Source organism: Aulostomus chinensis, chromosome 14 (assembly GCF_037954235.1).
Source record: "Aulostomus chinensis isolate RoL2024-O1b breed Wild chromosome 14, RoL_Achi_v1.0, whole genome shotgun sequence".
Classification (NCBI taxonomy): Eukaryota; Metazoa; Chordata; class Actinopteri; order Syngnathiformes; family Aulostomidae; genus Aulostomus; species Aulostomus chinensis.
This window is the reverse complement of record NC_141333.1, coordinates 16,319,766-16,347,288: the sequence shown is the minus strand read 5'-3', so window position 1 is coordinate 16,347,288 and position 27,523 is coordinate 16,319,766. Positions and strand designations below refer to the sequence as shown.

The 27,523-nt window shown below is 42.3% G+C and overlaps 1 protein-coding gene across 3 annotated transcripts in view; it reads left to right on the top strand.

Moving 5' to 3' along the window:
- Positions 1–965: 965 nt before the first annotated feature.
- The window catches only part of ncanb (neurocan b), a 137,903-nt gene continuing 111,345 nt past the window's right edge, over positions 966–27,523 (top strand). For all 3 annotated transcript variants that reach the window (XM_086223562.1, XM_086223561.1, XM_086223560.1), the window contains exon 1: positions 966–1,362. The gene's annotated coding sequence lies outside the window, so the exon portion shown is untranslated. The remainder of the gene's footprint in view (positions 1,363–27,523) is intronic.

Below are 27,523 nucleotides of genomic sequence, written 5' to 3'. Positions count from 1 at the left end.
TTTCCCAGGTTTCTCCGTGTTTAAAGGCGCTATTGTGGTGCTGAATAGTTCCAGTGGCCCTGACTTGTGTCAGCACCACGGACAGCTCCTGTCGTCTCCGAAGGGTTTGCTACAAGGCGCAACTGTGCGACTTCTATTACATCCCCAATAAAGTCATACAAGTATACTGGTGGGGATGCGGTGAAAATTGCATTTTTGTAAAACCAAACAATGCAGGAGGCCTGAGATGTGCTTAAATCATACAAAGACTAGAACAAAGCCTCAGCGTCTCATGGGGGATCATTATACTTTATATGCAACAAAGCGGTGGCTCGCTCTGAATGTATAACTGCATCGCTTTTGCAAGATCTCTTTAATGTCTGTAGGCATCACTTTCCAACTTGAGCAAACAAGAACAATTCTAATGATCTCGTGAACTGCCGTCTCAGTGTCCAAAACTGATGAAAAGTCCCTTGCTGTAGATTTTAGGTCAAGTTGTCATTCAGGTGGGAAAAAAACCCAAAACGTTTAAGCATGCCAATCAGACGTGAGCACATGGTTGTCTAAACTATCCCTGGAAGTGAATCTGGGGGTCGCAGGTCACTGTCAGGCTGCCAAACAAGGTACCCCCTCTCCCTCAGGTTATTAATTACACCTCAGGCAAAGACCTTCAACGGCAGGGCAGAGGTGCCAAATCACGTCAACCTAACCAACCTTTTTGCCTGTCTCATAAATTACATCAGGGGATTCGGGACCTGCAGGTGCTGCGTCCTACATCACGTAATTTATTACGCTGGCAAACGATAACAAATCAGCCGCATGAATTGAGCCACATTACACAGGTTTGAAGGAAGTTGTGATATTCGATCGCGGTCAAGATGCGAGAGCTTCCTCCTCCTCACCAGCAAAGCAGCCCACCTCCCCTACCCCCCCCCCCCCCCTCCGCGCGCTCCCTCCCCATCCCTCTCCAGCTATTTGAATAGGCAGCCTGCGGAGTACCCTTTTGTTCAGTAGCGCTCAGCTGCTGGAGAGGTGAGCACCACCACTCCGGCGCTCCTCCGCTCTTCGTGCCTGCTGACTCTGCTCGGCTCCGCAAGACACACGGACGCCGCTCCTGATAGAGAGCCCTTCTTGAGAGCTAAAAAAAAAAAAAAAGAAACAAAAAAACCAAACAAAAACAACAACAACATAAAACAACACATCCTCCGACACACTGAACTGCGTCCTTTCCCACACACACTTGCAGAGCTTTTACGCGTGTTGGATGGTTGAGCTGCCTGTCTGTGGCGCTACCACCTGCACCGCCTCAGACCGACGCTCCTGAGAGGCTGCAGCAGCATCGCTCCACATTCCTCTGGACCGGATCTCACCTCCTCCAAAAAGGTGAGTTTTCTCCACCTGCGGTTTATTTTAGATTGGAATTTTACAGATAAAATCCATTTAGGGTCATTTATCTCCCACTTGGGCCGATAATGAATCTGTGAAGAATTAGACAGGATGTCAGTGCTGTTCAGAGACAAAGATCTATGGCTGTGATCAGAATTACAGATGCTGGATGAAAAGTGTGGAGCCATCGCAAGAGAATGGCCGTCACTTTAAACTCACTTTGGTTATCACCTTGTCTGTATGGAGCCGATCAGTTTTTGGTCACATTTACTATTTTGATGGGGTTGTATTTTGTTCTCTTTTCACTTCTTACAATTTAGTTTTTATTCATGGATTCTTTGTGGCGTGTCCTCTTGATCGCCTTGGTGCAGGTGTCAGCTATTTTTCCTTTTAAAAGGAGATTTTATTCATTTTAAGATGATAAAACAGTGTTGCTGTTAATTTAGTGCACCGTCAGCCCATCACTTATGTCTAAAACCTCTTTCTTGCAAGCCCTCGCTGCCGATGGGGCAGATACAGGGGCTGAGGTAGCTGTTTGATTTGGTGAAAGTTGATATGTGGAGAAGGAAACCTGAGACATTATCTTGAACTTGCACTTGGTACCCTTAATTATTCCCGTGGGAGCGAACTTCACTGTCGCACAGCAGCACTGCAAAGTGGTCAAAGTGGAGGAACTTTGAGCAATTACTGCTATTGTTAAGGGTGGGAAAGAAAGGAAAAAAAGAAAACACTCATTTTCTGAGTGTATGACAGTATGTCAGAGGCTGCTAGAGTTGCTCCTGACCCCTTGGGAAATTAAGAAGGGATTCAACCGAGCAGTTTGTGCTTTCACTGCTGGGCTTTGTTATTCTGTTTTTCTCGCCTTCAGTGTACAGTATGTTGCTGATATGTGCAGGTGCAAACAACCACACAGATCAAGCTAACGCGTTATATTTTATCGCTCGACCGCCCGTAGTCACACGTGTTAGGTATGTGAGAGTCTTAATGACTGTAAGGACAAGAAGTTCCTCCAGAGAGGCTGGCTGATTGATCAGGTTGGTGCAGAAGCCTCATTTTACTCTGGCTGGTTGAGCAGCCATGTGGAGGGCTTTGTGTGAGCTCCCGTGTCAGTTTGCTTGACACCTTTCTTACCTGGAGGTTTGTTAATGAACCAGCGGAGTCATTAGATCTTGTTACACTGAAAGAATCTGACTTAAACTGCTCAGTCTCGTGGATTTGCTTCTTTCAGCTCTCATGCATATTGTAAAAGGTCTCTGTTAGTCTCCCTTCTCATCTGTCATGCTCATGTTGTCTTGGACTCGACAAGCTCAGCTGTCGTTCTCAGAAGAGGGGCTCCTTTCTGCGCCGTTGTCAGTCCATTTCTCCTCATTTTCACGTATTCTGTGTGATGATGCATTGCAATTAATGAGCAACATTCTTTTAGAGAGAGAGACAAAGAGAGGTTCACTGCTTGTGAGGTGCTCTGCTGCAGCCGTGCAAGGGAAAAAGCAGCTCACAAGTGTTGTCTTAGGAGTGTGGAAGTGGTTGAGAATGAAAAACAAAGGGAAGTGGCAGCGTTATCTGCTCCCTGCATGAGGATCCATCGCTACATTCTTGCATTAACTACACTGACACTTGTAGCAGAAGATATGGATGTGCAAGAATTCATACAATTTGCACTTGAGCAATGTCTAAGCATGTGAATGACAATGTGTGTATAGCAACACACACATATATATGTATATATATATATACATATATATATATATATATATATATATATATATATATATATATATATACATAGAGAGAGCGAGAGAGAGCGAGAGAGAGAGAGCCCACACTATACATTTTTGCCAATAGAAGACATGGATCTACAATGAACCGTCTGCTATGCTTAAAACAAACAAAGCCATGCTGGCATGCGATGGACTGAGGGAGAGCAGCCAACTGCACATTATCAGTGTTGAGGATCACTAGGCTGGGTTGCGTTGCCACGTCTCTCTTGTGAACCAGCTGTAACTTTAATCCTGAAAGAGGAAAGGGGATACTTATTAATGAGCTATTGTTTTTACGGACTTACTGTATATGAACAGACAGAAGGTGTTGGAGGGATGTTGGAAGATTCCTGCAGGGAGAGTTATTTACCAACTTAGATAACCCTGATCCAATTAAGCAGTGAAAACACTCACAGCCGCCTACACGCATATTATGGTTGTATAAATGATAATGAGTGTGTGTGTGTGTGTGTGTGTGTGTGTGTGTGTGTGTGTGTATGCGCTTTGCATTGTCTGTTCAATTGTTCAATATGTGGCATCAGAGCTTGTGTCCACATATGACCAGACTTCATTTTAGGCAGCCGTCCACTTGGCTCTTCTGCTCCTCTGGTCTCTGGGTCATTTCATCAGCCTAATGAAGCCTGTATCTTTACTCGCCAAAGCAGCTCCATCTGCTTGATTGACAGGTCCGCTTCCTATCGAAGAGAACACCACGGAGCAGATGGAGTGGAGCCTAAGTGGGCTGCTGTTAGCTTTGAATTGGCTAATAATATAATAGTCTGGCATTAGCCATATTGAACTACCCAGCGCACCTTGAGCCAAACAAATGAGCAGCGCAGCTGTGCCATCATGGCTAGTGGCAGAGCCGACAAAGCCCATGAGGCAGAGGCAGGAGAAAAAAAAGGTAATTTACCCCCCAATCCCTCCAGACGCAGCTTGTGAATATTCATCAAAGACCCCCCCCTTCTCCCACCAAATGTATTATTCAAAGGAAGCGTTTTCCCTATTAAATACCATAAATAAATAATGACATCTGGTAACAGTTTTTGTCTGCTGAATTAATGACAGTCGAGTATCTTCCAATGATTTGAGGAACCAGGGGAGGCGTGTGTGTGTGTGTGTGTGTGTGTGTGTGTGTGTGTGTGTGTATGTGTGTGTGTGTGTGTGTGTGTGTGTTTATGTTTGTGCATTTCCTATGCAGCTACCTTTCCTCTCTTGGCCTTTTCTTTGTCTCACCGTGACGCTTCCTTTGTTGAAAGTCAGGTGGCATGTCAGTCTGTCTGAGTTGGTTTGCTTTTTGATCACTCCTCCCCTAAAGCCCCTCAAACGGTGAGCAAACACTAAAGAACAGTATATTTATGGCACTTTTCCAGTCCGAGGTCATCCTCAGACAAAGAAATGCTCCCCTTGGGGTTCTTTATGTGGTTTTCTTTATCCCATATTTTCTGGCTGATGATCTCTGCAAACATGCTGGCTGACTGGAAAATGCATCACTGAAGGATGTGGAGTGTGTGATGTTGACATCATTGTTTTACAGGCTGTATCTGTCAGACACTGATGAGCTGGTAAATGGCGATTAATTGAGAGGCCTGCAGATGGTCAGTGTTTTCCACTCTCGTGTGCCACAATCTACATAGGATAATACATTTTGTTGTTGTAGTTGTGTGTGTCGTGTGTTTGATTTTAATTTAAAGAGGTACAAAGGAATCAGCGGGAATCTGATCATGTATTCAGTTGGAGAGATGGGGAGTAACGCTGGAGGAAAGTGGGACGTAAGTGGATAGAAGAAGAGAAACATAAGCTATTGTTAGGGAGAGAATGATTTCAGTCTGGGTGTCACACAGCGGGTGGCTAGTTTTGAAGTGGAAGCACAAGTGTGATACTTGCTAATCAGACATCAAACTCTGGCTTCGTCTTAACCAATCACATAGATTTATGAGGGAGAATACAAAGGGAATATCATTCATTTTATTCAGATCCTTTTTACCTTTGTTGAGCTGATGCATGCCGACTTCAGATTGTATTCCATGGTCTTGTCCATTTGTGTGTGTGTGTGTGTGTGTGTGTGTGTGTGTGTGTGGAGGGGATGAACGCATGTAAGAACACTTGATTTTGCTGCATCTCATATTAGCTAACTCTCATTCACACACATTTTAAACCCTTTGGATGTGAAAGCATATTAAGTCCAGAATTTCTGTTAAACACTGCAGCCCCAAACTGTTTGTTTGCATATTTTGCTGTTATAGAAAAAAAAAATCAGTTTTTCATTTTATATCTTATTCCAACCAGGGGGGAAAAAAAGGATTTCTCTAATCCTCTCGTCTGTCTCCCTGTAGGCGCAGAGTAGTGAATCATATTTTCCTTATAGGTGTTTTTCTACAGTTGTGGTAATGTTGTCTTTTTATGTTTTCACATGTCTATTTTAAAGCCAGATATAAGTAACAGAATGTTCACATTAATTAAGATAGAAAACAGAGTTTCTATCAGACTCTCTTTAAGAACGAGGATAACATTAAATACACAGTGCCTCCGTTCTCGAGATACAGCTCTCCGCTTTTGTGGCTGCAGTTTTATAATGAAATGACAGGAAACAATTCTGTTATTGAAGGTGATAATCACAGCAAACTCATTAAAACACAGAGCTGCTGCAGCTACCAGTCTCTGCTGTAGTGAGCAGTCCAAGGAGCCCAACACGGTGAAGTAAGCCCAGCTTGTATGCTGGGCCACTGGCCTTGCTAGCTTAACCTCACCACCCTCTGGCTCTATGTAACCCAGTCGTCATTGCTCATGGTCCACGGCTGACGATAGACTCAAGAGTGCACATCAAGTTGAGGTCGGCTGAGTGGACTTCCCTGTAGTGACACGCAATGTTGTCAGAGATGTGAGGTCCTGCGAGCAGGGGCAGCTAATGTTAACTTAGCACGCCTCGTCAAACGCCAGCTGCCGTGGCGGTCAGCGCTCACAGTCCATGGCCACAACAGATGGGCTTTGTCTTGGTTAAAGGACCACTGATGAAAGGATTTTAACCTAGTTGTACATCTATCTATCTATCTATCTATCTATCTATCTATCTATCTATCTATCTATCTACCTGTATCTATCTATCTATCTATCTATCTATCTATCTATCTATCTATCTATCTATCTACCTGTATCTATCTATCTATCTATCTATCTATCTATCTATCTATCTATCTATCTATCTATCTGTCTATCTGTCTATCTATCTATCTATCTATCTATCTATCTATCTATCTATCTATCTATCTATCTATCTATCTATCTATCTATCTACCTGTATCTATCTGTCTATCTGTCTATCTATCTATCTATCTATCTATCTATCTACCTGTATCTATCTATCTATCTATTTATCTATCTATCTATCTATCTATCTATCTATCTATCTATCTATCTATCTATCTATCTATCATCTGTCTGTTCATCTGTGTTAACCTCTCATCCTCTCCTCTTCCTCTCTACAACAAACGACTGTGAAATTGTTACAGCTCAGCCTGTCTCTATTGGACTTTGATTCCTTGCTGGTATTTCCCTTCATCTGCTGTGCACCCCCCCCCCCCCCCCCGGGTGGTGAATGAAAAAAAAAAACTGTAGACACCATCAAATTGATTTTAATATGGAAATTTGTAAGGCTCATAGCCAGTCAGATGTCCTGCCAGTAGTCAGTAATAGGATTGCCAATGCTCCACCAAAGTGGTTTTTACATGGAGCAATGAAGTGTGCTGCTTTCAAAGCTTTAAGGCATTTGAGTCGACAGCAGGAGTGAAGGGCCAGCCCACGAGGTGTGTGTGCGCGTGTGTGTGTGTTTGCATAGAGGAGGGTTTGAAAACTTTTGCTCAAGTCCTCCGCCTATAATACAGAACTGTCTTTTACCAACAATTCTGTGGACAAGGGTTGTTTTGCTTCTCCCAGTGTTTGCAAGAAAATTGCCTTTTTAAGGGTAATTTCCATTCAAATAGCCTACTGCATTTTGTCAACTCAGAGCAAGAAAATAAACGAAAACACAACTTGCTGCTTCTAAATCAAGAGAAGATCAAGTTAGTCACCTGGCAACCAGAATATAGCACAACTGAATGTTAAGCTCAGTTTTCATGGTCACAGATTTTAATGTATGAGGATGTCGAACATGAATGTTTTGTGGTTATGTGTGGAAGTGCTGTACTGGGAAACTTCTCTGTGATTAGACTTTTCAGTCCCGCTCCGGCAAATTCAAAATGGACTGCTGGGGTTGTTACCAGTTCTGTAATTAACTGTCACACTGCAAAATTAATACTGAACAAAAAGAAAAATAGAGAAATGAGGAGTCAGTACCCCTAGTACTGTTGTGTGCCCAGCAGTACATGTGTGTTTCTGCATGTCTGACATAAACATCTGCTTTCATCCTAATGGGTTGCCCTTGTGTTTCCATCAAGTTGAACTGCGCTGAAATGTATCCTTGTGAACAGCTTTTCCCCTCAGCTATAATTAAAGATGTCTGACAGTCTGTCCTGATAACAACCCGGGGCGAGTTAGCTCCCAGACCTCATGGATACATTTGTTAAAATCTAAGTGTTGCTGAGGCGGCTCTAGAGCTTGTGGCTCTGTGTGTGTGTGTGTGTGTGTGTGTGTGTGTGTGTGTTGTGTGATGGAGAGGTTTGTCTGAAAGCACTGCTATCCCCAAGAGTCCAGCTCTTTGCTGGGATTGATTTGGGGGTTTGCTGTCTGTGATGGATCGCTCTCTGCACCTTCTATTGGCTGAGCTGTTGGTCACTGATCACTCCACTGTGCGGGGGTTACTCTAGCCGCACTCAAAGCTGTGTGACAGTGTGTGTGCGTGTGTGTCTGTGTGTTAATAAATTATTGTTTCATTCCAGCTCATCTTATCTGTGTTTACTTGCCTGCCGTTATATTAATGTCCTATCAGCTTTGTGGGATTGGGCAGAGGACTATATTTGCTTTCATGTGCTCTGGGACGTGTGTTTTTATAGTGTCTGAGTGCCACTTGCTTGCTGATACTGTCCAAACCACAACCACACATGCAAACCTGCTCCCAGAACACACACAAGGCTTCTCTGCAACCAGCCCTGCAGGCAGAAAGTTGGAGTTTTAATTGGGCCTTGAGTTAGCATGACCTTCATTGTTTGACAGAGAGTGAAACACTCAGGTCTCCTCTCTTCTTCTCTCCTCTCCTTACTTCTCCACTCCTCTCCTCCTTTTCCCTTCTCCTCCTCTACAGTGCGTGATGTGATTTACCACTTAGCCATTAGCAGTCAAGCTGTGTGTGCTTCAGGTGCTCTCAGAGCGGGTGTGAGGAAAGGAACACTCCCCGCTGCACTGCGCACTGATTTTAAAAGCTCCCGTGTGATTTATTAGGAAAACATTTCTTTAGACCACCCACCTTCACTTCACTGCCTCAGAACCTATAGATACACTTATAGCATACACACACACACACAAACACACACGCACACACACACACACTCCTGCTGAGGTAGCTGTTCAGAGTGGATTTAAAGTGGCCAGTGGAGATTCACAGTAGATCAGATCCTCTTCTGAACTCTGTGTGTGTGTGTGTGTGTGTGTGTGTGTTTGTATTTCAACTCTACAAAGATTCATGAAATCTCAACAGCAGAAAATTACCTTGTCTTTCTCCCCTCTGTCTCCTTCTTCCTTGTGAATCTGAACGCAACACGTCAAGGTCACATTTGAACTTTTGGCACATTTAAGGGGCCAATCCTGCAATCATGCTGCTTGATTGCACTGTTTATACTTAATCAGGATTCCAGACAAAGACGTGGTCTCTTCAATAACTCATCATCACACATCGCAGCAATCACAGTGTTTGTCACGTCTTGTATATTATGACAAACAGGCTTAATTGGCTACAATTTCTCTTGCAACCAGGCTGCTACTGCTGCTGTTGAAGAAGCCGCTCAGATTTAATAACACCTTTTCAATACATATTGAAATTAGCATTGTAAATGGATTCTTAAGAATACAATTAGACTGTCTTTTGTAAATAGTGGTTAGAGCTGAATATGTCTGGTTGTTGTATGTCCCCTTGACCTAGTGGGTTTTACGTCTAGTTTGAGCTTTGTTTAAAAAGCCCACCTGCTTGGACATCCAGCAGCGCTGCATGTCCAAGCAGCTATTGCCTTTTCACAAATCCGGGAGCTCAGGCGGCTCATCTTGTCATCGCCATAGAGCCGACTGCCAGCTCCACCAGCCTCCTGTGGCATCTGCTCTTTGCATTGGCTGCCAGATAAATGAGGTGTTTGCTTTTCTTTGGCAGAGCGCTACCTTTCAGAAGGTCAGTTAGGGGGTGTTTGCCGGGGAAAGGCTGCGCTGTTGATGTGCCGCACCGTTCAACTCTTTAAAGGATCAGTAGTTGTGAAATGTTTTAGCCCATTAACCACAACTCATGTATGCTTTACGTTGCTGCCAAGCTTTTCCCAAAACTGCAAGTATGTCAATGGATTTGCCACTTCCACGGCAGCTGATTTCATTGCAGGATATAAATCGAATTCATGATTTGTGATGGTTAGTCTTTTAATTGTGACATTTTTATCACTCCAAATGGCCAGAATCACACTGCAGATTGTTATGATATTAACAATCATGGAATTGTGTCTCTGAGGGTTGATTCCCTGATGAAAATACATGAAATATATAAAGGAAAAAAACAACAACTTGTCATTGCTATAATTCATTCCCTCAATGGTTGAGAAGACACACCACTCTCAAGCTTATGAGAGGCTAATAAGCTTAAGGGCTGAACGCGAATATACCACGACACATATATATTTGCTCCTTGATGTTTCAATTTCTGATTAGCTTGGTTTCTCTAAATATAGTCTGTCGGAGAATGAAAACTCACACACAATGCGAAGTCCACTGACAACACAGTGTTTCCACAGATTTAGATTATATCTGTGATGGCTGATGATGAGTCTGACCGCTTTGGAGAGCGCATGTCCACACACATGCGCACACACACACACACACACACACACACACACACTCACAAAATGCTACACACAGTATGATACACGGGGTTGTAAAAACTGCAGCTGTCTTTGATTTAAAATGTGTTTGTGGCTACAGCAGCTGCGGAAAGCTGTGTGTTTTCTGTGCTTTGGTTATGTTAAAGCAGCTGCGCTTGTTCCATTTTCTGAAGCATTTTGGTCCTTTGCTTTGAAGTGAATTGAGTTGAGCGACAGTTGCATGTTATACAGTAACACAAACTGAATCTGCATGAAGCTCTGAAGTGAAATACGATTCCAAGATTTGGAAATACTAAAAAATAAAAGCCAATGTAACTTAGATAATTCAACATATTGGAAATCAACAATAAATACAGAGTTAAACCAAAAGACAAAAGATTCTGTTCAAATCAGATCTTGTGTACTTCATGGCTTCATTACACCTCAGAGAAGTTTGGACTATTTGCTGTTTATTATTTGTGAAGCTACTTTTTAGCATTTTCTAGAAAAGATGTATTCTGAATCGGTGTAAAGATTAAAAAAATATATATATATACAGTATATATATATATATATATATATATATATATATATATATATACAGTATATATATATATATATATATATATACAGTATATATATATATATATATATATATATATATATATATATATATACACACATAAAGATTCATTGGAACATTGATTGGAAAAAGTTTTTGAGCAATGCCTTATGACAAGGACATTATAGAGAATCAGAGGCTGATTGTAAGGTTAGATAGAAGAAAAATACTGGTCTTATTTAAAAAGTTTCTACATACTTAGAATTTTGATTTGATAAATGACCTAAAAGACAGATAATCATTTCTCCACTTCGGTTTGGTGGTGCAGCGAATGGAGAAAAAAAAATTATTCTGCCATCGTCCTCAGTCAGCACATCTTTGTCTCTCAGTAAACAGAATGGTAATATTCTTCGAGTCATCAGCTCTCCACTCATCTATATATTTCCCTCATCTTCCGTTCTTTTCAGTTAAACCCTCCAGCTGATCATTTACTTAACAAAGCCTCCTCCCAGTCTCCCACCACTCGACTCAGCATTGGCATGTGGAAGTATGTTTTGAATTAGAGCCAGGTGTTTGTTTTCCCCCTCTCGGTAAACACTGTTTGATGAGTTAAATTAGCTTTGGTGACATGGACTCCTTCAGAGAAGAGGCACAGTGCAGGAACAACAGTGCGGCGCTGATGTGACACACAAGACCTCCGATTCATTCACACGCACACGCACATACACGCACACACACACACACGTGTGGAGCTCTCAATCAGGCTCTTAGCTGCTTCAATAAATGAAGCCCAGTTAGTCTTAACTGTTCTGTTTGATGCCCTCTGTGGCACCTCTGAAGCCTTCTGGTGACATTAAAATCTCTTAGTGTGGCAAGATTCCTGTATGACTCACTGAGCGACTGTGTTGGAGCAGCCTTGGGCCTGTGCTGGGAAGCAGGATTAGAGGGTTAGCGAGGTGACTTCAGGGTCAGCCAGAGGTCCTCTAGGCAGAGCAGGGTTACCAGGTAGACGCCAAAACATGAAACTGACCAATCAACTCTCATTGATGTGTTGTCCCCATTCTTGGAGGATCCCAGCTCAGGTGACTCACCTGGATGCTCATGTTCGTTGGACTTTTTGTCAATTTGGGGAGTTTGAATATATCGTATCATCAAGAAATAACAGACAAGGACTTTTATTTCTATTGCTTCCTCTGCGCACCTTTTTATTTCAAAGCAGCCTCTATTTTTTACTAATACTATAACCATGTCAATTCACCACTGATGCCCTTTCAACATTCTTCTGAAAGTGTTGAGGTTTGTTGTCCAGGTGAAATGAAAATTCTGATTACTGAGCAGAAGAAGCTGCAGCGGCATTACTTGAAACACAATGACACTAAAACAATGTTTGCTAGCTCCAACAAAAGCACATTTCACTTCTGTATTATATTTACCATGCAAAGTCACAAATATATGATGCTTTATCTTTCAACTAAATACTTTGCACCCTTGTTTCATTTGCTTGGAAAAGAAATCCATGTCCTCCTGCTCGGACCAGGAGGACCCAATTTTTTGTGTGTGTGTTTCCAAGAATTAATGAAGAATTGAAAGAATTATAGATGGAAAAATGAATTTCACAGACACATTTGTCTATTGCTGTGAGCTAAACTCCACCAGTTGCACATTCGTGGCCCAACCCACATGTACTGAACTATATTAATATACTATCTTCAAATATACTAATGTGTGTATGCACGAAATGACAATCATGTCATAAAATGTACAAAAATAGTGAAGATGGAGAGTCGTACCTCTCTTTGGTATCACTGTGCGGTAACATAGATCGGTACCATTCTATGTTAAGCTGATCATACTGTCTTGACTGTAGTTAATACTTAAAACGACACAAGAGTCACATTTATCCTTCTTCCGATCTGTTACCAATAAAGCACAAATCTTTAAATGCTTTGAATGAATAGTTTAACACTTCCATCAATCCTCTTTCAACATTCTCACTCTGTGACATAGCCCAAATGCTCTTGTCTGTCAGCTTCTATGCCGCTGTGATATGTTGAGAGCTGGTACTGACAGCTCAGCTTTTGCTGCTATCAGGGACATAGTCCCCACACCGCAGACTGCAAAATATGTCTCTTTCTTCCCTTTTTTAACATTTTTTTTATTAAGCACAATCATCACCCTTGGGCATTCTTTCATGAAGTTGTACTTAATGATTTCTAGTGGTTTTATAGTTGGAATGGTTAAGAAACCTCAAATACAAAGGATGCTTTTACATCTTCCTTGTTTAGTTTTGTTTGTTAAGTTCTGGTGGAGCCTTGGTTTTCTTGCTGAAGGCCATTTTGGGCAGGTGGGAAAACAACCATCACGTTCAAATACTCAATATAAAAATTCGATCAAGGCTTTGGTACAGTCCAAGCCATGATGTGTGAGGATGCGATCCGAGCTTGATACGACTCAACTAAAAGGTGAACAGTGAATCAGAGTACTCGAAAAAGAAAGCAGTACATACATGTCCAAAAAAAATGAGAGGAAATAGCGACTCGTTCAGGATTCAGGACTTTCTTTCTGTGTGAACTGTCGCACAAACCCAAACATAATTGTTCAATAAGCGGACAGAATGAGCCCACAAGAACTAGGAAAGGGGAGAAAACAAGTTCAAAAATGTATTACAACCGCAACAAAAAGAATTATAGCTGTGAAAACACCCTCAAATGAGGTAATTTCACAAATATCAAACAGCCATTAAGATAAAACATGTACCTGCATGATCTTCCAGCTCTGAGTTTGGTAAAACAGGAGGGACGACAATAAGCTATGGAGGGACGAGAGGCAGCCATTGCTCGAACAGTTGGCTGCTCTGACAGGAAAGCATCCATCAGGGCTTGATGGGTGGCGGCAGGTTACCAGGGAGAAGAGCAGGCTGCTCCGATAAAGACACAGACACAAATATTTTGCAGATATTTAACCCATCATTGCTTGTGAAATATGAAAAGCAGGTTGTTTTTCTTGAAGTTAATTACAGAGCATATTTGTAATTTGCCTGAGTTGTTGTAGAGGGACCTCTTATTGGATGCACGACTCCCCGTCAGGATCACAAACCATGCCTGCAATGTCCCACTCCAGTGGTAATGCATGAGGACAGCTGAGAGCCTGTGGCTGTGTGGTTTGATGAGAAGTGTAATTAGCCAAAGCAGCCTGACAAACTGCTGCAGGTGCACAAGAGTTTAATGGGAAATGAGCCAAGAGAGAGGTCAGAGGAGTGGAGAGAGGAAGTTATTGCAGCCTGTAAAATTCAAGGTTGATCAAGAATTGTGCAATCATATTTCACGCTTTTATTGCGATGCCATACATGCCTACATTTGAACTAGATCTCTTTATAAATAGAATGCAATTTACTTTTTCCATTTTGAGTTTTTCCTCATTATGCAACGCTTCAAGATCCACTACAGTGTCAAGAGGATAAATAGCAAGCGAGGTGTAAGGCTACAGTAAGAATGAGCTGGTGTGTTTGCACTGCCAGGAGTCCAGGTGGATGAGGTGGAGGTTAACATCACCGATCGGGGTAATTAATGGCTCTAATTTAGTCATTAAGTGTTCCTTTGGAACCCAGGGCTGACACCTGCCTGGAGTCTAAGAAAATTACAAAAGAAGGAACTGACTGTCATTTTAAGTTGTACAGAAAGTCAAATAATTATAATACTCCACAAAAACATCTGGGTAGCTACGGAGGTTCATTGACATTCATGTGACACTTTAATCTGAGTGACAACCAGCTGGATTCTGCGTTACAGTAGCTTGTAACAGTAACTAGCGCTAGTCTTAATGATTCAATGTTCTCATCCACGCTTTTTGTCCTTTTTGTTGTGTAAACAGGTGATGACAACACACCCTGTTCTTGTTTTCGATCAGACGAATTTAAGGAAGCCTTTAACGTGTAAATGGAGTTTCTTTGAAAGTATGAATAGTCCGCAAAACGTGAGCATCTTAAAATCGCCACTGCGGTCTGGATGACACTGAGATGTTAAATACAGCCTCACCGAGCTGCTCAATAATCACGCTTTATCTTTACTCTCAACAAGTACTGTTTTCACTCAACCGCTTAAACTCAACTGACACTTAAACACAGAAGTCTATTGACGATGTACTTTAAAGGGCATTTCAAGATAATGCTTTAAATAAGGGGAAAAAAACTGGTGGAGGAGGAGGGAGAGGGGTTGATAGCTTCAGGAACCATTGAGTAGGACGTTATCCTGAGAACTATGTGAGGGGTTCTCTGTCTCTGGCTGCTGTTTATTCATGTTAACGGATGGTTGCATCTCTGTGCTATCAGGCTGGCCCACCAAGAGGAGAGAGATGGCGCTAACAATACATTTCCAACATTATTCCTTTTCTTAGTGTTACGGCTGTTACTGCTACTCTCCCTCTTCTTGTCTTTTTGCTCCTTCACCTGTTCTTGTCACATCTTGTCTTCACACTTTATAAGCTGTATGTTTCCTTTTGTTGTTTCAAGTAATTACTGTACAGGCTGGTGGGAGGTTACTTTGGCACAGCAACAGTCCTTGTCTCTGATGTTCAGATGGGCTTTTGTGCCCCTGTTTGTCATCGGTTCAGCTGTGTATGTATTGTGTGTGTGTGTGTGTGTGTGTGTGTGCGCGCGTGTGTGTGTGTGTTCACATATGGTGTCTAATCTCTTATTTAGAGCATCATAAGGGAAAGATATTAACATCAGTCGGATGAGAAATTAGAAAGCGGAGTGAATCCTTTTTGGCAGGAACTAAAGGGCACCTCTCTGTTGTAGTCGTCTTTGCTGTGGGACTGGGATTTACCTACAGAGTGATTGAAGGCTGCTCCTCTGCGCTGCCCCTGTCATTAATAGTGACCGGCCTTCAGGAAGACTCACGCTGTCACGAGTTAATTGGTTCAAAACACTTAGCTGTTATGGATGACACTGAGGTCTTGATGTATGATGAGCTAAACGCTCTGCACTCCAGACTTGATTCTGTCGAGCAACGATGAGGGCCATTACACTATCATCACACAAGATTAGAGGAGCAAGTTACTTTTCAAATTCTCAAATGGCAGCTTGTCTTACATGAACAAATTAAACATGTAATACATAGTTCAGGCAATTAGCGCTCTTTTGAAACTCAGCAGCTGTTGTGTGCGCCTCTGTGTGACCTGAGTGTGTTCATTTGGTATGAAGTGGTTTAGGGAAACAGTGACACTATTGACTCACAAACAAGTTAACAAGGCTGTGATGCTCATTGTCATTTAGCTAGTTCTCAAATTAAAAGTCTCCACTTCGTCAGGGTGAAATATTATGAATACGATCAAATTCAAAAGCTGCTTCTCCTCTGTAAAGCAGGTTGAATCGCTCCAATAAAGCACCGACATAATCACTTCGGAACTTTATATTCAGGCTGGAGCTGCTTAATTTTTGTCTTGACTTTTCTTCTGAATTCAGTGGAGATGAATAAGCACTTTACAGCTGGCTCTAATTTTCCTTGGTCAAGTGTTAGGCCACAGGTACTAATCTGTTTCATTACATTAACTCAGGTGATAAGGCCACCTGGGGGATTGTACAGAGGAGAGGCGTGTAGTGCTGCAGTACAGCCTCTTACCCATTTTGCCTGAAATCTGCTGCATGACAAATGCAATGGAATTTGACTCTGTGTTCTTTAGTCTTTTTAGTTATATCTTGGAAAAGTAATGCGCCCGCATAAACCACGTCAACGTGAGCCAGGAATGAGATTTTTCTGGCAACTAAACTGGTGTTTTTAGCGAGATGGGGCTGCTGTTCTGGTAAGAAAACAATATTATTATTATTATTATTATTATTATTATTATTATTATTATTATTATTATTATTATTATTATTATTATTATTATCATGAGCAACGTGCCAATAGTTTTGGAGCAAGAAGTCAGAATATTTTTAGCAAGAACTGAGGACATTTTCAGCTGTTATTCTAGTGACAAACCCAGGTGTTTTTAGCCAGATGTTTGGGCATTTTCATCTGTTGTTCTGGCCACTAATTAGTTAAGTTTTTTTTTTTAGAAAGACGCTGGGACATGTGTAGCTGTGTTTCTGGTGACTAGACTGCACGTTTGCAGTCATTTTTCCATTTCAGCATGATACTGAGAAATTTAAAGCCATATTGCTGTTTAAAAAAAAACACCTCTGTATTTAGCAAGATGTTCATACACTAGTGATGTTTCTAGAGGAAAAAACTGTCAGGTTTCAGCTAAACATCTGGACGTTTTCAGCTGAAGTTCAGTGAAAAGAATTTTTAAAAAGATGAGGCGACATTTTCGGCCATGGTTTGGACAGCAAAAACAGTTGTTAGAGGCATTGGAACATTTTCACTTCAGTATGTTGTTTTAACTCAAACCATCATCTTTCCCTTACCCTTAGCAGGTGTTTGTTTGTTTATCAGCAAAACCATCTTAAAATATTCTACTTTTCACACTGAGAGGAAAAAGATCAGTGCTTATTTGGCTTGAGGTTTGCAACTGTCGTAATCTGCATTGTGTTGACAAGTCAAATCAGGACAACTGTATGGGAGGCGGACGCACAAACAACGACCACTGTGTGCAAGTGTCAGAGGCTAGCGTGTCTCTTAAGGTGTTGTGGAGAGAGATTTACTGACCACTTGTGATTTATTCACAGATAAAATTGTGCATTACTTTTCATATTTTTACATGAATGGACTCATGGACTTTTTTTTAATAGTCTTTTTTACATTATCAAAGCACTTGACAGTTCTTTCATTCAAACACGCACTCTCCTACTCATCAAGGGTAATTAGCGCCTCAGCATCTTGCTCAAGGACACTTTGGCACAGTCAGCACAGGGGAAATGAGAAGCGAACCAAGCCATGCTGTCCCAAAAATACTCAGGTTTTACATGTTTGAAATACTTGAATACAGAGAAAAACTCAAGGACAGCCACAAGGATATGTTTTGAGCAATTTCCTGTTTTGTACGTGGAATAAAAGGCCATGTAATGTAGTGCTGGACAGACTTTTTGAGTGTGCCTTTTGCAAAAGAAACATCCAGGATTTGAGGGCTGTCAATTACTGATAGTAACACGATAGAGCAGAGCTGATCAAAGGCCTGCCTGATGTAGTCTGGCCTCTTTGTTCCTGTCTCAAGGGATGGCGGAATGGGGGGTATCGATGTTCTGCTACATCTGGTTCACACTTGAAGGGCTTCTCATCAGTGCCTAGACACACACACGCACACACACACGCACACACACACACACACACACACACACATTTGTCGAGATCAGAAAGCAAATTGAACGCACACAGCTGCACTTGCACGCAGGAGCCGTCTCACCGTCTCACTCAGCCCAACACCAGAATGGCCACTGGTTTGTCACGGTACACATCCGTTTGCTGCTTGTCGTACATGCCGCTATACAATATGTGACAAACTGATGTCATGCATTTTCCCAGAAACCTGCCAGGCCACAGAGATGATTCTGAGTTTTCTCGCTAATTATTTTATGCCGCAGTTTGAACCGTCTGTTGAAATCCAATTATCAGGCAGAGTGTGTGTGTGTAGTTTACAAGATTGGGGCGGTGACGAGGGGAGGGAGGATAGGGAAGGCTGAGGCAGAGATAGCAAGTCGCAAAGAAACACAGTGTCTGCCTTTGAGATATGAGGAATTTAATTGAAGGGAAACCTGAATACAAGATGCTTTGACTTGTTTACTTTGAACTGGATTTTTTGACTTTTCATAAAACGGCAGAAGAATCATAACTAATAAAGGTGGTGTCGATGTGGAAATCAGCCTGCGGACATCTACATTGTCAATGAGGAACTAGAATGATGATAGGGTGGAAATTAAAGACTGTAAGCTTTGCAGCAGGGAGCACATAGCTTTTGTTAAATTGATCCCTCTGGTAGCAGGCTGACTGACTCATAATGACATTGCAAAAACAGCCTAAAACTAACAATCAAGTGCACCTCAAATGAAATTACGCCCCTGTGTGAAAAGTCAATTTGCCTGGGCTGCCTCATCTTGATTTATAGAGCATGTGCACAGTGAAGGCTGCTCAATATCTCTATGGCAGACATGCCCTCACATTGGTGGTCACACCTGGACATTACCAGCTGCTGGACCCCGGTAGGCAGCCCATATTCTCTGACAGATAGACCAGAGCCACCGCCAGATTAATACGTAAATAAACCTTGGCTTTAGGCAGGCCTCATAAATTCTTATTTTCCCAGATGAGCTTGCCTGAGAATCGATACACCTTGGGGAGCCCAGACCGTCTCCATCTCAGGCCAGGAAATTGTGCTTGGACTGAGCATGTCACACAGCAATGAGACTGGAAATAGCAAGGCTGCACTGCTCTTTTTTTTCTTCTTTCACTTCCTCAATATCTCCCGTTATCTTCTTTTCGAGGTGTCCCAACTTCCCCTCAGTTGCTCATCTCCTCAGCGTCTCCCACGGGCGTGCTTTCACACCTTCCTCATCCAGCTTATTTACACTTTAACTACACTCTTGCTGTTTTGTCACTCCTGATGGGAGACTGGAAACATCTGCAGATTTTTTGACTCTTTCATCGCTCTTTGTGTGGTTATTTATTGAGTACAGAGCCCACTAAAGCTACTACTGCTATCTATTCACCTCTTCTTTTCTCACCGACATTTATTTTCTTGACGCTACGTGTATTTGATTTCCTCCTTTTTCATTCTCGCACTCCAATTCTTGTCGCATGGTTATCACAGTGTAGTTTCTTTCTTCGTCACACTGCTTCTTTCTAACAATTTATGGTCACAGTTGACTCCAATTCGGATCAATTTATTTTGTGCACTTAAATGACTTGTGTCTGCCTCCTGTCTATTTTGCAAAACCTTATTTTCAGGCACGTTTCTCCACTGGAACTCCATTTCCTTACCATGTTGTATCCTTTATATTCACAATCGGTTTTATTTTGTTTTAGTTGTTCCAATCACCCATTGTCATGCTTTTTATCTTTCTGCTAACACATTCTATCATTCAATAAAGTAGCTGATCTCATCGCCTGTAAAACCACTACCCTCACCTCCACTCCCTTCAGTGGTTCCATTTACAGGCTGAGATTACCTCCAACTTACCTAAAATCCTTCAGTCACATCTCACTGCACATTTCCTCCTTCCATTCCCTCATGTATTTGATGTATAGAAGGATAAAGTCAATGAGAATTGTGCGGCAAGGAGTGCAAATTTCTTCTTTAAGCTGTGTTTTTATTGTAAAATGGAGTGTAACATCTATTTCCCATGGTCCTTTTGTTACAGATGGCTACACTTCATTCACTTGGGTCTTATTTCCCAAATGGAGTCTGGGAAGCGGAACAGGCAACTTGACATGACAATGACCATGACACAACATTAAAGGGTGTTGGCATGACATCTGTTGAAATTACATGCCACCACCACGGAAAACATTCCCACATAAACTCTGTTGCGGGTCTGTGGCACCACCATGCAATGTGATGTTAAGAGATTTTTGTCACCTTACATATTTTCTGTGTGATTGTCCTGAAAATGGGCCTATGTACACAGCTGAGACCTGGCGGCAAGAGGGCGAGTCGCTTCCACACAAGGGTTAACATCGTCTTCCTATTACATGAGAGAGCACCACACCCCTCTCTCCCACATTAACACTAATGACACTTCAATCAAAGGGGTGGCATGGCTTGGAGGTAGTGTGGCTGTCTAGCAATCGAAGGGCTGTTGGTTCAATCCTCACTTCCCCTGGTGTCCATGCCGAAGTATCCTTGAGCAAGATACTGAACCCCTAATTGCTCCTGAAGGCACTGCGATGGAGTGGCGACCCATCCAGGGTGAACCCTCACTCAATGTCAGCTGGGATTGGCTCCAGCCCCCTGGACCCTTAACAGATAAGCGGTATAGAAGATGGATGGATGGATGGACACTGCAATCAGTCAAATGTTAACATGCTAAATTAAGACAGTAAAAATACCTGCTAAAGATTAGTAAATTTGAGTCAAAGAATCACTAATCTAGTTGCAGTCTTTCAGCCCTTGGCATTTTGCTGTCTTTTAAACAAAACATTTCTTGCAATCCACAACTCTACTAAGAGTCGTGTCAAATTGGAAAGTAAAGTGTTCAGCTGCAAGGCAACGGAACATGATCCAGTTTGTCTTCAACTGTGGATGGGCATCAGCACACACAAACATGATACAAACCCATCTGTCTGTCTTCATTCTGGTGACTTGATGAGGGAGTGTGTGTGTGTGTGTGTGTGTGTGTGTGTGTGTGTCTGAGTTGCCTCAGATGGATGTCTGTCTCTGGCAGTTACTGACTGTGATTGTGATGAGATGGTGACTGATTTAACCGTCCATCAAAGCAGCAGATTACCCCTACCATTGGGCTTTGGCATGTGTGTATTTGTGTGTGTGTGTGTGTGTGTGTGTGTGTGTGTGTGTGTGTGTGTGTGTGTGTGTGTGTGTGTGTGTGTGAGTTTTTGAGCATGTGCATATATGTGTGTTGAGAGCAGAGGGGCCACAGACAACATATGCTTCCCAGCGTGCATGTTTGTGAGATGATTTAATGAGCAATATGAAAGAAGGCTGGATGGAATTTTGGAACTTGAAGAGCTGAAATATTGGGCAGAAGAGAAAAAAGAAACACATGCACATGTGCGCGTGCACACTCAAACACACACACACACAGACTGTGTGTCATGTAGGCATACTTCTGAATACATCTCAGTTTTCAGCAGGCTATCAATCAATGGAAAATACGAGAGAAGATGAGATGTACTCCCTCAATGGCAGGAGACTCTTCGTCTGTTAATTCTGTTCGCTCTTTTTCTGTGACTGGGTAACATGACAAGGAAGGTTGAGGAAAGGGAAGAGGGAGAGACTGTGGCAAGGAGGTTTTTTTAGCTCATGCAATATATATATCTCAACTAGCAAGGATACTAGCAGTTCCTGCTTTATTTTGATAATGATAGCAGCAAAGTAGAAAAAGTGGAGGAGAGAGAGAGAGAGCGAGAGAGAGAAAAGTAGCAAGGGTCTAGGCTGGATTAGAATGCAAGTCACTGCAACTGGGACTTAAAACTAATGCAAGCTAAACACACTGCCAGTTGAAATTTAGGTACCTGGATGCAAAGCTATTGTTTTAATCACATAACCATTCTGGACCCTTGTTGTCGAACTCGTTGTCTAACTCAGGGCAAGAGAGAGTGTGCATATTTTAGAGCTTAAAGGGTAACGTGGGTTAGCCACCAGACTGTGTGACCTTAAGCTTAGCTGTTCTCTCCTCTACCTTGCCATAATGTACAGCTATGACCTTCTGATACCTCAGTCCGTCTTGGTGGTCTGATGTTCTTGTAGTATTTGGTTTTTGGACTGCATGTTCTGTCCTCCTGGAGTTTGTCTGCGAAAGCAACTTCCTGACACTTTTCATCAGTTCAGGTTTGTGTTGCACACTTGACAAAATTTAAGAGTAATTATTTGAAGGATGAGAGCACTTTTAGCCTGTTTCCCACAGACTTTCTGAATTTCAGAGGGCAATGAGCTTTCCTTTGCACTCAAGTTGAATCTCAGCTTTTTCCCATCAGCCTCTTCTCTATGCCTTTACATCATGCTTTGCTGCATGGTTGCTAAGCACCCAGTCAAACCATTACACTTGTGGCAGCATTTATATTAATCAACCCCTACAGAAAAGACTATTGTTGTACATGCTGTCTTTTAAAACACTGCTGTCTAATCTAGGGACTCTCCAGACAAACCAGAGAAAGAGCAGAAGAGTCAGTCGGTGCAGCAGCTGACTGATGTCAGTGAGTTACACAGAAGGTCGTTCTGTTGTTCTAACCTTCTCTCATAGTCACAAATTCACTGTAAAATCTAAAGCTACTGTTTTTAGGTCATGTGTTTGGTGATTTTATCAGATGAAATGTGTTCATGAGCAGCAGCTCTGAAGTGACTGCAGACTAATGGGCCTATTTTCATATCTGGCCCACTGGCATACGGTGTCTGAACACACATTTTATGGAGCTGTGTTGCAACAGACCAGTCAGAGTTCCCATGCAGAACAATTGACCTGCACCTGGGCAATGTTTGACACGAACCACCCAATAAATAATTGTTACACACCGAGTACATTTCATTCGCACAATATTCCCTGGCAACAGTGGCCACTAGAATAACGTGCCTTACAGGAAAGGTTTGAGGGACGTGACGCAATGCAAAGCACTGATTTGATCTCCATTTTCTTTAGATCTCAATCTGAATCCGTCTGATCCACTGAGGGCTATCCTCACATTTTACAGGACTTAAATAATCTGCTGCTAACATTTTGGTGCCGAATAAAAGAAGCCACCTTCAGAAGTATTTCATACTTGCTTTGTGGTCTTACTGACACCGTATTATTAACATGTGGTCTCTGTTCAAGGGCGTGTAGGCAATAGCAGATTGTTAGAGCTGCTTGAGCTTTTGATGCTGTTCTGGCATCTGGTGGGACTTGCCACATTAATGCCGTTTGAACTGCCATTTTCTTCAACTTCCAATTGAAGTTACCTATAATTCACTCATTTCGCAATGAAAAAAAAAACTGTTCCTCCTTTTGAATGTGTTTTTAAAGAGAAAGATGTCAATGACTCAGTTGGGACGGTGACACCTGAGGGCTGTACAGGGGACAACACCACTGAATCAGAGAGGAGGAGATCGATAGACAAACACAACATGTCACTTAGATCAGTTTCTTTTTCCTGCTTGCTTTTCATGGCTGTAGATAAAAGTAACTGCCCCTCTTGTTTCCCCTACTCCAGCAATCAGACAGAAGGGAAACAAGAGGGGCATTTAATGAGAGATGCCCCGCCCCTTGATTTGTTAGCAAAACAAACCCCAACCTCCTAGTATGGTGACGCCAACACTCAGTTACTTTTCACTCTACTTTTTGTAGGTATTTTAAGGTTTTTCTGGTTGCAATATGATTGGAAGACACTTGATCATAAACATTTCTCACCTCCAATGTCTCTACCTCCCAATAGTCCAAAGGTCAACTACTGATCTATAGACTGGCTCTATTTATTTAGAGAGGGGAGTTCATTGAGCCACTCCCAGGCCTTTACCCCAGCTTGATCCAAAGTCCCTGCACCACTGGCTTTGATTAACTGAAGAATCTTTACGAGCAGTATGTCAGCAATGATGATTCAGTGTATCCCTTACACCCCTGGATGCTGCCAACAGATAGAAATGAAGAGTTAGAGAGAGAGAGACGAAACAATATAGAGTGGTAGAGAAATATGATCTGCTCCGGGACCCTGGGTAATAAACTGATAACATCCCTCCACCACCACTAGCTGTACACAGAATATGTGTCAGAAGGATTTGGTCACATCTGGTCACTTTATGTGTGTGTATTCAATGATATTGATTGAGAAACAACCATGGCTGATAAATCTTATAGTTGTCACGCCCCCCTAATTAAATCAGTCCAGCCATGAGACTGGTGGGTGTGTTGCATTCGACAATATTTAGTCACAGTCTCTGTTTTACCTTATTTACATCCCACTTTGGATTGTTTTCCACAGACATGTTCTGCTCCATTCAGGGCTTCGTTGTTGCACTGTTATGTGGAACTGAGCTTTTTAATTGATGGAGATTTACCAAAATTAAAATGGCACAGTGATTCCAGCTCGTCCAACGGCCACAAGCTATTTGCCGATGAATACAGTGGCCTGTGGGAAGTTGGAAAGTTGTTGTCATGCATTCATTTCCGTCATCGACATGCTGTTGATTGTCTGCGTGCATCTTGAAGGTATTCACTTCTCAGCTCTGATGTACAAGCTGTCAGAACAGCTTTTCCTTGTATCCCCATCTCACGCTGCATTTATATTCCAGGCGACAATAAGCAGGCGGCCAAGGGGACCTTGATGTGCCCAGAACAAGTTTAACATTTGCCACCATATAAAGTGGCTTCGCAGCCCGGCAAATGAGAAGTCTCAGACATTTGAAAATTGCCTGGCCACCCTTCCCGCACATAAAAAGCTTTCTGTCACCTCATTTTTCAGGAGAATCTCTCTCTCTTTCTTTTTCTCCCTCCACCTTGAGCCTTCTTTTCTCTTTACAGTGTCTTCCTCTTTCTCCCTATCATTTCCAGTCTCTCTCTCTCTCAATTTTACCCCTTCCTTTTCCCCCTTTGCTATGTTGAGCTGGCTTTTTCCGGCCACAGAGAGCTTGGTAATATGTTTTACAGAAAGAAATGCGTGATACTCCACATCTAGACTTAATAGTATTGGCTGCTGGGTGTATGTGTCATATGAATAAGGGAGACCTGGGCGGCTTTCAGCTGTAAGTAATAGCTTTCTCTATGGTCGTGAGCATTCCTGCAGCTTATTCCCTCTCCACACCATCAAGGTGCTCAGCAATGTCATCCTTGCTTTGTATGACACAGCCCGGTTGTGAGCTATGTCGCCTCTCTATTTTTTATCTCATCTCTTTCCATTTTGAGTGTCGTGTTTATTATTTAGATTTACAGCAGAGACTCACACTCAATACACTGTGAGCTGGAGAGTGTGCGCTTGCACGTGCATGCTGCTCATTGTAAGTGACGGCTCCTCTCAGCTCATCCTTGCCTGCATTCCCTCCTTCCTCCCAGCTTTCATCCCTCCGTACCTCTTTCCCTATGTCAACTGTCATGTACTACAGAGCTTATTAATGATATTCTCTATTTCTGTGACACAAAACGCCTCAATAAACATGTACACCGTAATATCAAAATTAAAACCAGCACTGGATATAAACACTAAGATGAAACTGAAAACTTAACTACCAGACATGGTGGTTCTATGCTGCAATGCATGGGATGTTTTCTGTGCATCCTTGTAGCCATTTGGACATTGGTGCCCGATTTGAATAAATTTCCACAAGACTTCTGGGATGGATGGACATACAACCTGGAAACATAATGCTGGAGGGGCATAAAAGGCATTCAAATGCATATTGAGTTTCGATGCATGCACCATTAAGTCTGTATCATGTGCATGCTCAACTCACACCAGCTGTCTATGTCATTCTCAGTCAAAGCACACATACATTTTCATTCCCATAAGCATTTTCTACATTGCATATTCAATTTTCATAAAATTACATGCGTCATTTTAATGTAGAGCTGTTGCAATTCCCCTTCCTCATATCCTTCATCTTCTTCAACTTCTCACCACACACACACCACACACACACACACACACACACACACACACACACACACACACACACACACAAACCACGCACGCACGCAAAGTATGTGTGTGTTCTGTGTTTGTGGTTTGTGCGTTGAAATGGTCTCTGGCTAGCATTATGTGTCCAAACCCATATGGTGGGATCTCAATCTGATGGCTTTTTTGGGAGCTGAGTCATATTCCCGCACACCAGTCTACCAGCTCTCATTCCCTTCCAAGCGTATACATACAACCCAGACTCAACCAAGCATCAGGGAAAATTTATGGCTGCTTAAGATTCATGCCCCCCCTTCATTCACGCAGGCTTGGCATTTGAGTGTGGCTGGAACAAGCTTAGGCTTTTCTCCGTATCTCTCTTTCTGTCTCACTATCTGTCTTTTTCACACCCGCTATAACTTACCTCCTCCTGTTCTGAGGCCCCACTTCAATATTCCACCAACTGTTTGTCTCTGTCTTTCTTCCACTCACCACTGCCACCTTTTCCTATTACACCTTGACAAATATTTTCAATAAATGAAAGGTAATGTTTGTGATGACAGCTTCGTCATCGGCTGATGTGACTTTACGCAAAGTCATATCTGTTCCTTTCGTTGAATTTTTTTCCTTTCGCCACGGTAAAGTTTGTTTCCTGGAGGGTTAGACTAATTAGAATCACCTCTCTGCTGTGGTGGCATATGTGAACGGCAAAACACAACAGCTAACCAGATCTCATGGTCCAAGACACTGTGTACATCGTTAGATTTGTGGGTCAGCGTTGTCCATATGACAGAAAAAGACCTTTTTGGAGCAAGCTTGGCATTTTGTCTTGTCTGGCCCTCCTCTCCCTCTTAAGTTACCTTCCACACATCATTATATTGCACAGCTCTAATAGAAATACTCAGTTGGGTTAAGGTGATGGGTGTTGCCTGGTGGATTTGCTGCGGCCATGAACATCTGAGTCGCTTACCATTCCTTTGATTTTAGCAATGACCCTCACAGACAGAAGTTCCTGACTCTCATCGTCTTTGATGTTTTCAGTGACATTTCTTCTTCTTCAGATGTTCCTGTTCTACAAGTTGTACACTGGTCGAGTAATAAAAATGTCATTAACACCCACTCACCATTAATTCTCTGTACTATTCATACATGAGCTCCATCGGACATTACCGCACTTTGTTCTCCTTGACATCAAAACAGTGTGTTCTGCACTGGTTCCTTTTTTGGAACACTGATCTCATGTTGTTTCATTTCATGCAGAGTAATACAATCTAATATAGCTGCCCACTCATGCACCCATTTGATTTTGGTGCTGTTAAAACTCTGGAGTCACAAAAGAAACCTCTCTGGTGGACAAGGTTAGAAAAACGCAAAACTGGTGTGAGAAAATCAAATGACATTCATGTGTGATCGGTTGCTTGCTGAAACCTTGGCAATGTCCTGCTGAAACAGGGACAATCTTGCCATTTGAAGGACAACCACATAATTCACCATGACAAACTTATCCACAGACGTTGGACTTGAAGTAATTCCCCCTATGAGAGCGCTGCTGTTGTACATATGAAAGAGTGTGCTGAAGGAACAACAGCAGTGTGCTGTGGTACACTGACTGATTCAATGAATGCTGAGAATTCCTAACAATGCAGCATGCTGAGGAAAGAGTGATGGGAA